At 41.9% G+C, this 10,762-nt stretch overlaps 1 long non-coding RNA gene across 1 annotated transcript in view; it reads right to left on the bottom strand.

Moving 5' to 3' along the window:
• Positions 1 to 1,238, bottom strand: part of LOC149131664 (uncharacterized) — a 1,753-nt gene extending 515 nt beyond the window's left edge. The window contains exons 1-2 of the long non-coding RNA XR_016237636.1: positions 39 to 1,238; positions 1 to 5 (exon numbers count right to left, since the gene is read on the bottom strand). The exon at positions 1 to 5 is cut by the window's left edge and continues 515 nt beyond it. This is a non-coding gene — a long non-coding RNA (uncharacterized LOC149131664). The remainder of the gene's footprint in view (positions 6 to 38) is intronic.
• Between the last annotated feature and the right edge of the window lie 9,524 nt (positions 1,239 to 10,762).

Genomic DNA, 10,762 nt, shown 5'->3' with positions numbered 1-10,762 from the left:
TATTCCTCCCCCTTCATCGAACCCACCCTTGCCCGTACCTCCCGCCTCATCATCCGTGCCACCATCCGTTCCACCCGTTCCCTCCTCCACTCCATTGACCACCAACTCTCCCAAGCTTACCTCCTCCTCTCCTCCCTCTGCCCTCAACCCTTCACCCAACCTATCCTCCGCTTCCTCCTCAATCTCAATCACCAACTCCACAATTTCCTCACACACACAAAAAATAAAAAACTCCACAACCTCCTCAACCCCCACCCTTCCGCACCCCTGACACCCTCCCCTTCAGCTCCCCCTCCCGATTCCATGCCCCCCTCCACCGCCCATTCCACACACTCTCACTCCTCCCACCCGGACATCCTAACCCCCACGCCATCACCTCCCCACACCTCCAACAACCCCAACCCCACCCAACCCCATCCCACCTCTTCTCCCCCTCCTCCTCCTCCCCCCGCTTCTACACCTCCTCCTCCCGACCCTACTCACCCTACCACCCCGCTTCCTCACACGGTTGTGACTATACCACCCAATCTCCCCCTGTCCGCCGCTGAGCGCTCGCTCCTTGGTAGGGGCCTCCGCTTCACGCCTCTCACGCCCCATTGTGACGAATTCGGGACTCGCACTGATGTCAGCCAGTTCCTGCGCCGCATCAAACTGTGCGCGTTCTTCCATACGTCAACACAGCGTCCCGACAATCGGGACTACTTCTCGGACCTGGGACGCCGCCCATCCAACTGGACGCCGCCCATCCAACTGGACGCCGCCTCCAGGCCAATTCAGTAGCCTAGACTTGTTCGTGGATGACTGTAAGGCGTTGGTCGAGCGTTTCGACTTTAAAAAAAGACCCCTCCGGGCCAATCTCACCCGGGCCGAATCGGTCGCCCTCCGCAATCTCCGCCGCCGTGACGACATCGTCATCAAGCCGGCGGACAAAGGTGGAGCAGTGGTGGTGTGGCGCACGGACCTTTACAGGAGGGAAGCGCTCAGCCAGCTTCACAATCCCCTCTTCTACCGCCTCCTCCCCTCTGACCCCACCCCTTCCTACCAACGGCTTGTGTCCTCCACAATCCATGACCTCATCTCCTCCTCTGCTCTCCCCGCTACCGCCACCAACCTCATCGTCCGCACACCTCGCACCTCCTCCATCTACTTCCTTCCCAAGATCCACAAACCTAACAACCCTGGCCGCCCCATTGTCTCTGCTTGCAATTGCCCCACCGAACTCATTTCAAAATACCTCGACCATACCCTATCCCCGTTAGTTGCTGCCCTCCCATCCCACATACACGACACCAACCACGCCCTTCGCCTCTTCAATTCCTTTTCCTTCCCTCCCGGCCCCTCACACCTCCTCTTCACCCTGGACATCAAATCCCTATACACGGTGATTCCACACAACGATGGTCTCTCAGCCCTCCAATACTTCCTTGACCGCCGCCCTGACCCCACACCTAGCACCCCTACCCTGCTTCGTCTGGCAGAACTCGTCCTCACCCTCAACTGCTTCACGTTCGCCGGAGATACCTACCAACAGGAATCTGGGGTCGCGATGGGGACGAGAATGGGGCCCAATTACGCCAACCTCTTTGTTGGTTACATTGAGGCCCAAGTATTCTCCCAATTCTCCGGTCCGACCCCGGAACTATACGGTCGCTACATAGATGACTGTATAGGAGCCACCTCCCTCTCCCGCGAACAGCTCTGCCTTTTCATCTCCTTCCTCTCCAACTTCCACCCCGCTCTTGACTTTACTTCCACCATCTCTGACACCTCTGTCAACTTCCTCGACATCACTCTTTCCATCAACCCCCCCTCTAACTCTCTCACTACCTCCGCCTTCTTCAAACCCACTGACTCCCACCTCTACCTCAACTTCTCCTCCTCCCATCCATTCCACACCAAACGAGCCATCCCCTACTCCCAGTTCCTCCGCCTCCGACGTTTGTGCAGCCTGGACCAGGATTTCGAGACCCAGTCCCAGTATCTTGCTCGTCTGTTCATGCATCGAGGATACCCCTCCCACCTTGTCCAATCCGCCCTCGCCCGCGCTCGTCGAATCGACCGCACCACCGCCCTCTCTCCTCCCCCACACCAATCCCCTAACCGTACCCCCTTCCCACTCCGTTTCCACCCCGCCACCCTACCCCTTCGTCGGAGGATCCTACGGGCCTTCCGTCGCCTCCAGCTCGATCCCACTACCCACCCCATTTTCCCCAACCCACCCCTATCCGCTTTCAAACGCGCCCGCAACCTACGCGATCTACTGGTCCGCAGTACCTTCTCCTCTTCCTCCCCACCCCCACCCGGCTCCTTCCCGTGCTCCAGATCCCGCTGTCACACCTGCCCCTTCATCACCAACACTACCTCTGTCACCGGATCGAACCTACAAACACTTCACATTCCACACAGTTTCACCTGCACCTCCTCCAACCTTATTTACTGCATCAAATGTACCCTATGCAACCAACTCTACGTGGGGCAGACGGGCCGCCGGCTGGCCGACCGTTTCACCGAACACCTAAGGGACGTTCGGCTCGGTTCGGACTCCCCTGTCGGCCGTCACTTCCAACTGCCCAACCACTCTCCCTCTAACATCTCCGTTTTTGGCCTCGCCCTGCACCATGGGTCCACTCCCTCGCGACTCCACTTGGAGCAACGCTACATTTTCAACCTTAATTCTTCTTTCCCCTTCGGACTCAACACAGCCGTCTCTTCCTTATGACTCTCCCCTTTACGTCCCTGCAACACTTTACATAATTTTTTTTTTTTTTTTAACCCCCCCCCCCTCGTCCCCCTTACATTATATCCATTATTCTCTTGTTATTAGACTTACTTTTTTCTACTTTTTATCTCACCACTACCTACACGCACAAATACCCACACACCTTACATATATACCGCCCACATACATATACCGCCCACATACATGACAAACATACATACGCGCCCTCACACACACATAGCCGAACGCACATATATACACACACACCCTTATAACGCGCACGCCTACATACACAGCCGCATACACATGCACACACATACACACAGGAGTGCACACACAAAATAACACACATACCTGGCACACATACGCACGCACACACATAAACATACACATACACACCCCTCGCATACATAAAACCACACACACACACACATACACACATACACGACACACATACACATATACACACAGGCACACATACACATATACACACACACCTCTCACATACACAATACTCACTCATATACATAACACATACGCACGCACGAAAACATACACAATATACACATACACGCACGCACAAAAAATATACACACACGCGCACACGGAAACACATACAGACATACATAAACACACACACACCCGTACCTAACACTCACAATCCCACACACACACGCACATCCACACATATACACACACACGCACACACCCACATACACACACACTTCTCACCAACACTACACACTCACACAGACACGCATACAATCATACACACATGGGCATAAACAACACACGCATATACAATAGCAAACGCACGCACACACACGTACACAGCAACGCACATACACACAACATACACATACACACAAACACACACGCACGCACAGAAAACATACACATACACACGCGCACATACAAAATACACACACACACGTACACGTACCTAACACCGACAACCCCACACAAACACGAACACACACACACCCAAACAACCACCTGTTGACCTTCTACCTACACTGTCTACAGCGTCCACTAACCAGTCCTGCTACTAATTTCTTCCACTACGTCATACACACACACACACACACACAAACACACTAACAGATAAACCACCAAACCATGCACACACACACACACACACACATACATACGCACACACACGTTCTGTTATCACACACACACTCGCAGACTTTCGCACTCTCCTATCTTAGAAAGAACTTTTCCCCCACCACCTCCTCTTCGGGTCTTTTCATCATGTAACCTCGTGGGCATCGGTACCATTTTCCTCTTTCTCCGTTCTTCTATTCTCCGAACTTTCCATCTTTCCGACGAAGGGCTACGCCCGAAACGTCATACACTCTCTCTTTCCTTTCCTGAGCGTCCAATAATACTATCCATATCACGTCCTCACTTTGTTGTTTTTTTGTTTTTTTGTTATTGTGTTTTTGAACTATATATATATATATATATATATATATATATATATATATATATATATATTAGTTTACGTATATATTAATATTATCTCAGTTTTAAAAAGACCTTTGATAATATAAATATGTTAATAGTTACCAGAGGTAGCAAAATTACACCAGAGACCAAAATATCAAAGCCGTTTTACAGGTAGAGATACCAAGTTAAAGTGATACATTTTGAGAAGATATGAATAATAATAATAAATGGAGCAAAACGCATATAAATAAAAGTTCCTTTAATTCCTACACATGTTTCAAAATATATGAGACCTCTTCTACAAAGAAGTAAGAGCTGCTGGAATTCCTCATATATTCATCTTCAGGGAATCAACATATAAGTGCAAGACAAATACGAAATGATGATCATTTCGTATTTGTCTTGCTTTTATATGTTGATTCCCTGAAGATGAATATATGAGGAATTCCAGCAGCTCTTACTTCTTTGTAGAAGAGCTCTCATATATTTTGAAACATGTGTAGGAATTAAAGGAACTTTTATTTATATGCGTTTTGCTCCATTTATTATTATTATCATTTATATATATATATATATATATATATATATATATATATATATATATATATATATATATATATATATATATATATATATATATATATACATTTATATATATATATATATATATATATAGATAGAATAGAGACAGCTGATGAAGGGATATTCCAAGTGGCTTTCCGTTTTCCTATGTGTTCGTTCCGTTGTCTGTAGTTTATTGTTCTAACGTCCTGTACCCTGATATGCATATATATACACATGTAGATGTAAGTATGTACATATATGTGTGTATACATGTATATATATTCTTTGTATTATTACATTATTGAACGCACACGTCCTTTTTTGCAAGTAAGTCTACTATTATACTGACGTGACTCTATCTATCTATCTATCTATCTATCTATCTATCTATCTATCTTTCTATCTATTTATCTATCTGTCTTCCTCTATCGTTCTATCTATACCTCTGTCCTGGCCTCTACTTCACTGTTATACCCTTCTGTCCCTCCCTCCTTGTTCCACTTCCTCCCTCCACCATCCTCTCTATCTATTTATCTATCTGTCTTCCCCTATCTTTCTATCTATCCCTCTGTCCTGGCCTCTATTTCACTGCTATACCCTTCTGTCCCTTCCTCCTTGTTCCACTTCCTCCCTCCACCATCCTCTCTGCTCTCGTGTGACCTGTGGTCAACTTTCTTTTCACTCCAGCCGCTGTGAAGGCAAGACGAACTACTAGCGTTCTACCTCAGATTTACGTTTGGCCGTACGGCTTTTGAATGTTGTTTTCACTGTCCAATTTTTCCTGTCTTGGTTTGTGTTTGCCACCTTGGAATCCTCTGTGTAGTGGGTTGATCCACTACTCAGGAAGAGACTATTCTAGAGTACGTTCTGTCTTATCTTCGAAACGTCTAGATAGAATAGAGACAGCTGATGAAGGGATATTCCAAGTGGCTTTCCGTTTTCCTATGTGTTCGTTCCGTTGTCTGTAGTGTATTGTTCTAACGTCCTGTACCCTGATATGCATATATATACACATGTAGATGTAAGTATGTACATATATGTGTGTATACATGTATATATATTCTTTGTATTATTATATATATATATATATATATATACATTTATATATATATATATATATATATATATATATATATATATATATATACGACGGCTTTCTTTCAGTTTCCGCCTACCAAATCCACTCAAACGGATTTGGTCCGCCCGAGGCTATAGTAGTAGACACTTGCCCAAAGTGCCACGCAGTGGGACTGAACCCAGAACCATGTGGTTGGGAAGCAAGCTTCTTACCACACAGCTATTCCTGCGTCTTATACACACACATATATATGTGTGTGTGTGTATATATATATATATATATATATATATGTGTGTGTGTGTGTGTGTGTGTGTGTGTGTGTGTGTGTGTGTGTGTGTGTGTGTGTGTGTGAGTGTGTGTGTGTGCTTATATATATATGTATATATATATTTTAACCTTAAACTTCGTTCAAATTGTATTTAAAACGATAATAATTTATGTAAGCTGGTTTTTGTATATAATATACATGTTAGCATATATTATAATGGATGTAGGGATGATTATGGAATGTTTATTATTTTGATATTTTTAATAATTTTTCTATCTTTATAAAATAAGTATTTTATATAAATTCATTTGTTACTTATTGTTGGTTGATATATACATTTATTTATTATTATTATTGTTGTATTTAGACCTGACGATTAGCTGTATTTTTGAATAGAATTTATTTTCGATAATTTTAATTGATTTTAATCAATTTAAATTTCCTTTCTATTTGAAAATTAGTTATGAAACACGTGTAGTCATTTTATTATCTTTATCTAATGATATTTACTTTGTATTATATTATACTCATTTATTGTGCTTTTAATTATTAATTTTTCTATATGTGACAGTGGATTTTCATCGATGAGTTCATGAACCTTGGTTCTGTTCCCTAAAACTATATATTTATATATTTTTTACTCTGTAAAGCTCAATTTAATTTTAATTTTTTATAAATTGATTTTAATTGAGTTTTTACCTGTAATTTTGGATTTTGTCCCTAATATTATTATATGTCTATATATATATATCTATATGTATATGTATATATATACATATGTATGTATATATGTATATTTATATACATATGTGTATATATGTATGTATATATAGTCAATTCGAGGGTGTTAGATGCACATTAGGTATTATATAATCCAAAAAATTCCACTGGTTAATCACTATCATATAAAGAGAAAGTCTCGACAATATTTTAGGGATTATTTAGTAATACATATTAGTAATATTGAAAGAATACCCCAACAGTTCTAAATAGTGCCTTTATATTTACTAAAAATAATACTAAACTGTGTAGGAAAGAAATTCAAGTCATACTAACAGCCAGAAAATCAATAATTAAGTTCGATAATAAATTGTGGGCCTGTAAGGATACACCTAGCTGCTTTGATACAGCCGTGGGATCATCCAATTCTGCTCAGGCCATGGATTTAGTCGGTTTATACATTCTACATAAATTCAGTAGTGAATTTCCTGAAATAGGAGGTGGTCTATATAGGGATGATGCGCTGTTTATCATCAAAAATCCTTTCAAATAGAAAGCTAGAATTATACAAGGAAAAGCTCCACCAGTTCTTTAACCATTTTGGATTTAATATTTCTATTGAAACAGAACTCAGTTAATTTTTTAGACATGAATTTTAAACTTGTTTCTGTCTAATATGCTCCGTACCATAAGCCTAACTCCAAAATCATCTATATTAATATAAAAAGTAATCATCCTAAGTCAATTACTAATTGTTTAGTTAATAACATCGTAAAAAGAATAAATTACCTCTCATTTAACGAGGATATCTTTAACGTAACAAGGAATTATATAATATTGCACTGGAAAAAGCAGGATAAAAACAGAAAATTAAATATATATTAAGCTGTGCCCCATAGCCAAAACTCACATGGATTCGAATCTGGTGAGCTAGAGGGTCAGATATCTTTAAGGATAAACATGGGCAATTCCTTCTTCAAACATTCTTGCACTTTTTTGAAGAATGGGCTGGTACAGAGTCCTGTACAAACATGAATCAACTTGCATCATAATGCTTCCTGATCCAAGGTACCAAAACTTCTAAGATTTTGAGATACTCTGCTGTGTTGATTTTAGGAACCACTTCAATGAAATGGTTTGGCATCAATTTCCCATCACTTGCAACTGCTCCAAAGACCATAATGGAATCCAGATTCTTCCTAGGCTTAGCTGAAGGAACTTGGGAAGGGTCGTACGCTATCACTTGTGAGTTTTGATGGTTTGCAACTTCGTCTGTCATGAATTTCTCTCCATCCACGAAAATGCGGACGTCAGTGCCACGATATTTCAGATGAAGAAGTTTGGGATTTGCTTCAGCTTGAATGGCTTTGGAGCAGGTAGTCAGGATGTTACGGTGCTTCCTCACGTATGATTTCATATGGAGGTTTTGTCTGACAGCCCTGGAAACTTTGCCATCGATTTTGATGGGTTCAACTCAATCGATCTTTCAAGTCTTTTTAAGAAGCGAGGTGTGTGTTTTCAGTCGCTACGAGGACTGTGAGGCTTTCTCTGAACATCCTGACTTTTCTTCAAATTGGTGACAACTCTACAAACTGTAGATCTGGCACACTTTGTGGCTCTTACAATCTCCCTAGCACTTTTTCCGGTGCAGAATAATTCGGCAATTACACTTCTACAGTTTAATTCTTTATTAACATTCATAGTTTGTTCAATCTGAAATACAAAATAGTACGAGTGATTATTCAAGCTGGTAATATCTAAAATTTAGATTCCAACAAAATCTATGTAATTAGAAATATATCCATTTGAAATTTGTCTCGATTTACCTGTTACACCCTGTGTGTGTATATGTATGTATGTATGTATGTATGTATGTATGTATGTTTGCATGTATGTATGCATGTATGTATGCATATATGTATGCATGTATATATGCATGTATTATGCATGCATGCATATGTATATATGTACCAGCGTAAGCACATAAATGCGAAACAAGGTGAAAAAAATAGTACTTGAATATGAGAGGTAGAGTAATATGCTTTATCAAAAAGCAGCAAAAATATCACAAAAGCTGTTACTCAGAGTTTCACGTTCCCGATTGTTGGACAGTTTTGTTTAGAATGGAACAAAAATAAAGTTATATGCAAAAACATACAATTGATTTAATAGATATACATTTGAAACTAACGGGGTTTTCAATAACCGGTTGCAATAACAAATTGCGGTATAAAATCATATTATAAAAATCGAAGAAAACCTTAAATCAAAAAGAGCTTATGAAGAAGGACAGAGCCTGAATACCCAATGTAAATAATTAGCTGTAAAATATTAATCAATTAATAAATTAAAAGTTATATTCGTTTAAAAAACATTTCCATGCTAGATTATATATACATTTAGCAGTATTGTTATTGGCACTCCGTCGCTTATGACGTGTGTACCCTTAACGTAGTTCTCGGGGATATTCAGCGTGACAGTGTGACAAGGCTGACCCTTTGAATTACAGGCACAACAGAAACAGGAAATAAGAGTGAGAGAAAGTTGTGGTGGAAGAGTACAGCAGGGTTCGCCATCATCCCCTGCCAGAGCCTTATGGAGCTTTAGGTGTTTTTGCTCAATAAATACTCACAACGCCCGGTCTGGGAATCGAAACCGTGATCCTATGACCGCGAGTCCGCTGCCTTAATCATTGGGCCATTGCGCCTCCACATTTAGCAGTATATTATACATACCAAACCACATATAATATACAGATATACACTAAACATGCAGACACAAGTACATGGCTATATTCATATATAGACATAAATATATATATACAAATGCATATATATGTGTGCACGCACACCCACGCACGTGCACAAAATCTCCTGACAAATGCTTATACAAGTTGGTTTTTACAGGTGAAAAAAGAGAAGGAAAAAATGAGAAAATAGTAAGTAGGGGGTGGGGAGGAAAAGATGGAAAAGAAGAAAAAAATAAAAGAAAGAGAAACAGAAAATTCGATCTGTCTTTTTGTAGTTTCAGCCCCAGTGCAGCTCCCCCCACCATCGACTCAGGCGGCTTCACAATCAGCCCGAACCTCTCCAGGTGTCTCACTACCTCGGTGGCTGGCACTACAGTCTCGTCAACCAAAGTGTCGTCGATGTAGGAACTGGTGGCCTTCCTTATCCTCTCCTCTTTCCCTAGGATGGACTTGAGCACCATTACCATAATTTTCGGAGCAGAATTCAGCCCGAAACCCAGCCTGGTTAAACAGTACGTCCAGCCCTTGTACCGCACTAGCTGGTATCGCCACAGCTTGTCACTCACACGGAGCTGCAAATATGCCCACTTTAAGTTGACGATCGTCACTGCCTTGGTTGACTGTCTCCACACACGTAACGTCTCACCGCAAACGTCTGTTGCCTCGCCTCCCGTGTGGCACGATATATGATCGTTTAGCTCCCTAAAGTCCAGCACCGGTCTGACTTTTCCTTTCGTCTGTCTTGCGGTATCCGATCCACGAAGCTTGCCCCGACCCGAAGAACACTAGGAATAGCAGCTGCTTCTCCCAAACCTAGAACGTCGCTTAGCATGTCCTCTCCTGTCCACGACCCCGTTCGAAAAAAGGGCACGAATCCCGATCGAGGCTCCCTCTGCCCTTCTTCCTCTTCCGGTCAACTCGCCCTTCCGGTCAGCTCCCCAGTCACTGACATCATACCACAATATAGACACGCATGCAAATATACAAAAAATATGTACACAAATACATGCCCACTTATATAAAAGTATATACACATATGCATACACATATATGCATGTATATATATGTGTGTGTGTATGTATAAATACACACACACACATACATATATATATACATACACACACACATACATATACATACCTAAAATACATAAATATACGTTGTAGTGAAGCTTCTCTCCACTCTCAGTTATATATATACATGAATGCGGAC

This window comes from Octopus bimaculoides, chromosome 20 (genome assembly GCF_046866305.1).
Source record: "Octopus bimaculoides isolate indiv1 chromosome 20, ASM4686630v1, whole genome shotgun sequence".
In the NCBI taxonomy this organism is placed as follows: Eukaryota; Metazoa; Mollusca; class Cephalopoda; order Octopoda; family Octopodidae; genus Octopus; species Octopus bimaculoides.
Note: the sequence above shows the minus strand (reverse complement) of the source record. Positions and strands in the feature narration are given on the sequence as shown.